Raw genomic sequence first — 7,355 nt, forward strand, 5'->3', positions numbered from 1 at the left:
CACATGAAAGCATTCCTCCTACATAGGATAAGACTCGGATGCCCATCAAGGCTGGAGATGCCACTGGGTTTATCCATCCCCCAAAGGAAGAACATTAGAGCTGCTGACGTCCACACACCTACCTTCTCCACTCATCCACACACAGGTACAGCCATTTCTGCCTGATAACATTTTTTAGCTTTGTCCCTGACTCCGGTCCCCACTGCCAATGCTGCCATTTAAAGTCATCTATCTATGGCCTCTTTTTTTTAAATGAGAAGAATATACATTTTAATTATGCTCTGTGTGTTATGGAGCTGAAAATTAACAAATTTGTTAGTATAAAATAGATTTATTGTCAATAGTCTTAATACACCCAAGAAAATGAAACATCACTTCATACAAGTATCATACAGATACTCTAAGATGCTATCTCAATTTCACAAATGTACTACAAAATGATAAATACTTAAAAATTACAATGCAAGAAAAATATTATAAAAAATACAACTGTCCTTTATTTTTAAAGTTCTGCATTTAGGAATATCATGCTACACATCCAAATCCAAACTGACTATACTTCTTGAGGTTACAATGCTCAACAATATGAGGGATGCAATTCTAAAACACCATCATGAAGGACAAAAAAAGAAAAGAAAAGAAAAAAGCATTCAAAAGATGTTACAGAGGAAGGTGATCAATTATTCTATGATGGTTTCTTCTGGGATGGTCTCCCAAATTTATAGCACTGACAAGAAGTCTATCGTGGAGGTGGGGCAGTCTCAGGTTTACATAAAGGACTTTCAAATCACAACAGACACGGGCAGTTCTAAGGCACTTTCCAGTGCTCTCCATTCTTCACCCCTTTACGTGGACTCCTTGTCCTTTATCCGTGTTTTCTTTAATTTCTTCATAAAGGATACTTTATGAAGCATACTTTGTTTTGTATCATCCAAAATCCAAACCAAAAAGCCTAAAGCAAAACGTAAGAATCTACCAGTCTGTTCCATTCTGAAGACACAAAATCTGGTTTACACACTAATCATAAGGTTCAGACACATCCATCCCTCTTATGCAAACATTCTCACCTCCCTTACATGTTGATTCCAATCTTAATATGGAGAAATATGGAGTTTTAGGGTTCTTTCCCCTAACCAGTGATTTGCCTATCAGCAAGCTGCTTTGTTTAGGTACAATGTTTAGGTGCAATATAAGGAACTGTTTGGAATCCTTGGTAAGAATAAATAAATAGGATGTTATTTGTGAATTACTGTTACTAACTGTAGTAAGTTTCTGTAGGTAGACAAAAAGAATTTACTTCCCTCATTCATCTCAGAAGGGCATAAAGGTCGTCTTAAAAAGGAAAGAAAAAATCAGATTAGGAAATAAAGTAACATATTAATACTGCAATAATAGTAGAGAAGGGACTGCTTATGGCCAACCTACCTTCCTGGGAAGCTCTGGCATTAAAATCAAACATTCTCTCCCATTGTTCTTTGTGGAAGATAAACAGGTGCTTTATAGCAAGAGAGCAAGAAAGCCACTTAAATATTTTTCTTCACAGGTAGGGCATTTCTTTTTAAATGAGCATGACAGAAAGGAGGAAAAGACAGGGAAAGCTCATTCAAAGAGGTCCTCAAACATGTGTTGTCCTGTTACTATGTATGCTTCCTTCTGGTGGCATCTGGGCAACCAGCTCTGGCCGCTGGCTCACTTCACTGTAGGAGAATGGACGACCAGTCACCATGATGTGGGGGGGTCATCTGCAACCTCCTCAAACTCATCATCATCTTCCTCATCCTCTTCTCGATGATGTGTAGCCACAGCAGCTGCTGGCCGGTGTGGAGAGTCGTCATCTGACTCACTAGCCTCAGTTTCTGAGTCACTGGGATTGGTAGCAGCAGTACAGGACATAGAGACAGCTGTGGCAGAAGGAGTCCTCTTCTATGAACGAGGAGTGCTCACATGACCTCCTCATTGTCATCAGGCCCTGCATGGCCTTCCTCATGCTCCTGAAATGCATCCATATCTATGCCACCTTCCTTCATCTCTTCAGAACTATATGCCCCCTGGAAAGTGCTCTCTCTCAGCCAAATGGGTCTCTCTTTGGCAAATTTCCCTCCAGGGAGGCACGATGAACATCTTCTTGGTTAGCCATGTTAATGACAACACTCTGCATGTATAAGTCTTCATAGGAAGGCCCTCTGGTGGTCCTTGCTTCCCGGTGGTGACTGCCTGGCTGGCTGGTAGCTCCAGCAGTAGTGGCTGCTCGGTCCTTGCTCTGTTTCAGGGCTGAGATTTTTGTGGGTTCTGGCTCAAGTATTTCATAGGCCAAGTTCACATCTTCTGTCTCTCAAAGCAATGCATAAATGGGTTCAATTTGTTCGTTAAACCTTGCCAAAAGTGTGCGTGCATCTTTTTTGGGCATTGCTGATTCATCATCTTCTACCTCTGTATGGCAAAATGTACAGCGGAAAGTTCCTGTCATGGGATCAAAGAGCTGATTAGCTTCTAAATCTGTGAAAGTACTACTACACACAGGACATTTGAAGGAAGCCCAGTTGGCGGAATCTCTCTCATCCATTTCAATCCTCCTCCTCATGTGGTCTAGTTTATATATTACCACATTAACAACAGTACGATAATTGATAAAGTAGTAGTTATGGCGAGTGGTTTTTCATCGGCAGCAGTCTCCACTCTCATTCTGCATTTGATGAATTTGTCTCCCTTTAAATTATTCAAAACTGATCAAAGTTGCTTCCGATCAAACTTGAGTAGCTCCAGCATATTCTCTTTCACACAGGGGTTCCGAATCAAGATGTCCAAGGCCAACACATGCTCAATGCCATAAAAACCTCAGATTAAGTACTTTGCTAACCTCTTCAATGCTGCTGGAACCTCGGTGAGGACATCTGGGTCTGCCATCTTTAGCAGCAAATTTCAACTTTATATCCACCCCAGCTTCCAGATTCTTCCGTCCATAGCTGAAGTTCCTCTCAAGGGCTAGAGACTACACTTCCCAGGGGACTTTGCTCCATTTGAGCTGCGGTGTCCCGTGAGTAAGGGCACGGAGCACTGACATTTTTCCTATCTATGGCCTACTGAACAAGCCTTTATTATGATAGCAGCCTGCTCTCCCCTGCCTCTCGGTTCTCCTTACTCAAACATAATCATTCCAGCGATCCACGTTTCTGAGGCCAGTTTCAAAGTGTCTACCTAGTTAACAGTGATCCAAGGAGGATCAATTGTTTCAGCTAGAACCCTGAGGACCCACCAAAAGGCAAATTAGAAAGTTGACCTGAAAACCCCAGGGAACTGAGGGACGGGAGCATAGCTACCCAGATGATAGAGGCAGTATTCATTTATTCACTCATTCAACAATACTGTGGACCACTGACTCGGTTTAAGCCATGCTCCATGGGTGCAGGGAATAAGATGGCACACCCCCAACAAGACTCGGTGTCTGCTGCCCTCATGGAGTGTGGAGGAGACAGCTGTTAATCAAGTAATTGTGTATATACGTTACAGAAGGAATCAGTAAGTGACACACAGAGAGGCAACAGAATGGGAGTAAAATAATAAATTTACTTATCGATAAGGATTGATCACACATAAGCAGTGCCTGGACCGATGACACGCTGGGTTACAGCTCCTCCTTTTATAAGGTTTCACAGCCTTGACTTCATTTGGGTGGTTACATTTCATTCTCACAGTTCAAATCACGGTCACAGAATAGTTAATCTTTTCAGCCCAGACGTAACAGTTCTTTGCAGTTGGGGAGTTTACCTTTAAGATTCGCCTAGTTACCTATTCTAATCCATAGGGGTGTTCAGGGCCAGGGGAGCAAAAGTTAGCAATGGGTTCTTTCATTTAGACACTTTTACCATCAGGTGGCTCCAGTCTCGTCAGAGCTCAAGACCTTGACTGTTATCTCAGGGTGAGACCAAATGCCTCATTCAGCAATTAGCGCCTTCAGTGTCTATTAGTTTTGAGCTAAACAAAACAAACTGCTGTTAGAGACAGCAGAAGCCATTTTATACTGTAACACTTTATAAGTTTTTTCCATTTATAAAAGTTTTCTCTATCACATAAGTATAAATTACAAATTGTGATGAGCATGGTAAGATCTCCCAGAAAGGGGAATCTTTGGGATTACAATGGTGGTGAAAGCAGGTGGGGAAGTTGCCCACAGATGGGAAAGTTGAGCCCAGACACAACTGCATGGCAGCTCCTACTAGACAAAGGAGTTCTTCCATGTGGCTTCGGCCCAAGTTGGGGATGCCAGCAGAGTCCACAGGAAGTCATCTAGCTAGATAATCTGCAATTTGTAGTTACCATTCATAGGAGGTGACAGGAAAGGAAAAGGCTGTACAAAAATCACATGACCATCTAAATAGATGAAGAAAAACCATTTGACAAAGTCTAACATCCATGCATGATAAAAACCCTATAGAAAATTGGAATAGATTGTCTTTATTTCAATCTGATAGAACACCATCTATGACAAACCAACAACCAACATCATACTAAATGGTCAAAAACTGAAAGCTTTCACTCTGAAATTAGGAATAAGACAAAGATGTCTACTATCACCACTGCTATTCATTGTAGTTCTAGAAAAATTAGCTTGAGCAATTAGACAAGATAAAGAAATAAAAGAAATAAGGCTAGAAAAGAAAGAAGTTAAACTATCATTATTTGCAAATGACATGATATTCTATGCAGAAGACCCCAAAAACTGCACCAAAGGACTTCTAGATATAATAACCAAATCCAGTCGTGTATCTGGATACAAAGTCAACACTCAAAAATCAATACCATTCCTGTACACAAATAACCAACTTACTGAGAGAAAAATTAGGGAAGCTATGCCTTTTATAATAACATAAAAAAGAGAGAGAGAGAGACAAATACTCAAGAATCAATTTAGCAAAGGGAGTAAAAGATCTTTACATTGAAAACTACAGTACTCTGAAAAAGGAGATTGAAGAGGATATCAGAAAATGAAAACATACCCCTTGCTTGTGGGTAGAAAGAACCAGCAGAGTAAAAATGACCATAGTCCCAAAATTGTTATATAGATGTAATGCAATCCCAATCAAAATACCATTAGCATACCTCATAGAACTAGAGAAGAGACCTAGAATAGCAAAAGTAATTCTGATCAACAATGACAAGGCAGGGGGTATCACAATTCCCGACTTGAAATTATGATACAGAGCTCCTGTTATTTAAAAAAAAAAAAAAAACAGTATGGTACTGGCAAAAAAACAAAAACAAAACCACACACACTTGAGGATCAGTGGAAGAGATTAGAAGATACAGAAACAATTCTAAACACATTCCGCCACCTTATCTTTCCCCCCTCATTAAGTATTTGGTATATTTAGGTATACAGTACAGTTACATTCATTGTTGGGATCTTGTACCTTTACTTAATGTATCATGGTTCTTATTTTTCCGCATTCCCCAGCCCTCCCTTCACCCCCTCCACCCTTCCCTACTTGCAAAAAAAAAAAAAAAACCTCTTTCCATTTTTTTCCTTTTAATGTATTTTTTCTTTTCCATTCTTTCTTTTCCCCTACCCTTACCACTTCCCTTACACCTTTAGACCTTTGCTTCCTATTTCACATTATCAATTATACACCATTTGAACCTTATTTACACTTTCAATTTTTCACACCAGAGAACACTATTCAGTACTTAACGTGTGTGTCTTATTTATTTCACTTAAGAATATGGCCAACTTATCTTTGGCAAAGAGGCCAAACACATTCATTAGAAGAAGGATAGCCTCTTTAAGAAGTAGTGCTGAAAAAACTGGCTTTCCACATGCTGAAGACTAAAACTAGACCCACCTCTTTCACTATGCACTAAATTAAAATCAAAAGAGATCGAAGACCTAAATATTGAAACAGAAACACTAAATTTGCTGGAAGATACAATAGGTAAATTTCTTCAAGACATAGGTGTAGGCAAAAACTTTATGAACAAAACACTGATCGCAAGGGAAATACAACAAAGAATCAACAACTGGAATCTCATCTTATTAGAAAGCTTTCACACAGGAAAAATCACCAACAGAGTGAAGAAACAACCAACAGAATGGGAAAAAATTTTTGCCAGCTTTTTCTCAGACAGAAGAATAATATCTAGAATATATAATGAACTGAAAAAAATCAAACCCCTCAAATTTAAAGACCCAGCCCAAAAATGGGCATCTGAGATGAATACACACTCCTTAGATGAAATACAAATAGCTAATAAATATATGGAAAATGTCCACCATTACTGGTCACTTGAGGGATGCAAATTAAAACAATGCTGTGCTACTTCACTCCAGGAAGAATGACCATTATCAAGAAATCAGCCAATAACAATAGCAAGTGCTGGCAAGGCTATGGAGAAAAAAGAACCCTTCTCTACTGTTGGAGGGAGTGTAGACTGATGCAACCACTGTAGAAATCATCATGGAAATTCCTCAAAAAAAATGGACTAGAGGTTCCATTTGACCCAACTATCCCCCTTCTTGGTATTTTCTCAGAAGAATTAAAAGCATCACACCACAGTGATATATGGACACCCATGTTGCTAGAAGCACAGTTTGTAATAGCTAAATCTTGGAAATAGATCAGATGCCCATCAACTGATGAATGGGTAAAGAGGTGGGTTTTTTCCTACAATGGAGTACTACTCAGCCATAAAGAAGGATAAACTGGAGACATTTCTAGGTAAATGGATTCACCTTGAGACCATAGTCTTAAGTGAAATAAATCAGACATACATGTGTAAATGTTGCACTGTTTCTCTAGTGTGAGAAAGTGAAGGTGTAAGGACAAAAATATATAATACATAACATATGATGTTAAAAAGGAAGAAAATGTTAAAATGCAAAGGGGTACTAAGGAGTGGAGAGGGAAGAGAATGGAAGGGAAAAGGGAAATGAGAAAAGAAAGATAAAACAGAAACAAAGCTTTTGTAAATAAGATGAAGAAGGGTTGAAGGGAAGGAAATGAGAAAAAATAAGAATCAAGATGTATCATGTTTAGGTACAAATTTCATATGACGAATGTGATCCTTATGTATATCAAAATTGTACCAATAAACTGAATAACAAAAAAGATGGCAGGTGTGTTCATGCATTCCTTCATTGAGGCTAAGCTAATCCTTACTCAATTATTACTATCCCCTGTCTATGAGAAGAGGGAACCAAGCCTCAGAGCTGTTACAAAACTTACCTAACAGCACACAATGGAAAGAATCATATTTAAATCCAAGGTTTTCTGACACCAAATTCAGCCACTTTAGTACACACTGTCCCCCAACTATGTTTTTTTGTTTCAACACACACACACACACACACACACACACACACA

The 7,355-nt window shown here is 39.2% G+C and overlaps 1 pseudogene; it reads right to left on the reverse strand.

The window, feature by feature from the left end:
• Positions 1-1,599: 1,599 nt before the first annotated feature.
• LOC104867142 lies at positions 1,600-2,929 on the reverse strand (annotated as a pseudogene).
• Positions 2,930-7,355: the final 4,426 nt, after the last annotated feature.

The sequence above is a fragment of the Fukomys damarensis genome, unplaced genomic scaffold (assembly GCF_012274545.1).
Source record: "Fukomys damarensis isolate Sample0158 unplaced genomic scaffold, DMR_v1.0_HiC HiC_scaffold_22, whole genome shotgun sequence".
Taxonomy (NCBI): domain Eukaryota; kingdom Metazoa; phylum Chordata; class Mammalia; order Rodentia; family Bathyergidae; genus Fukomys; species Fukomys damarensis.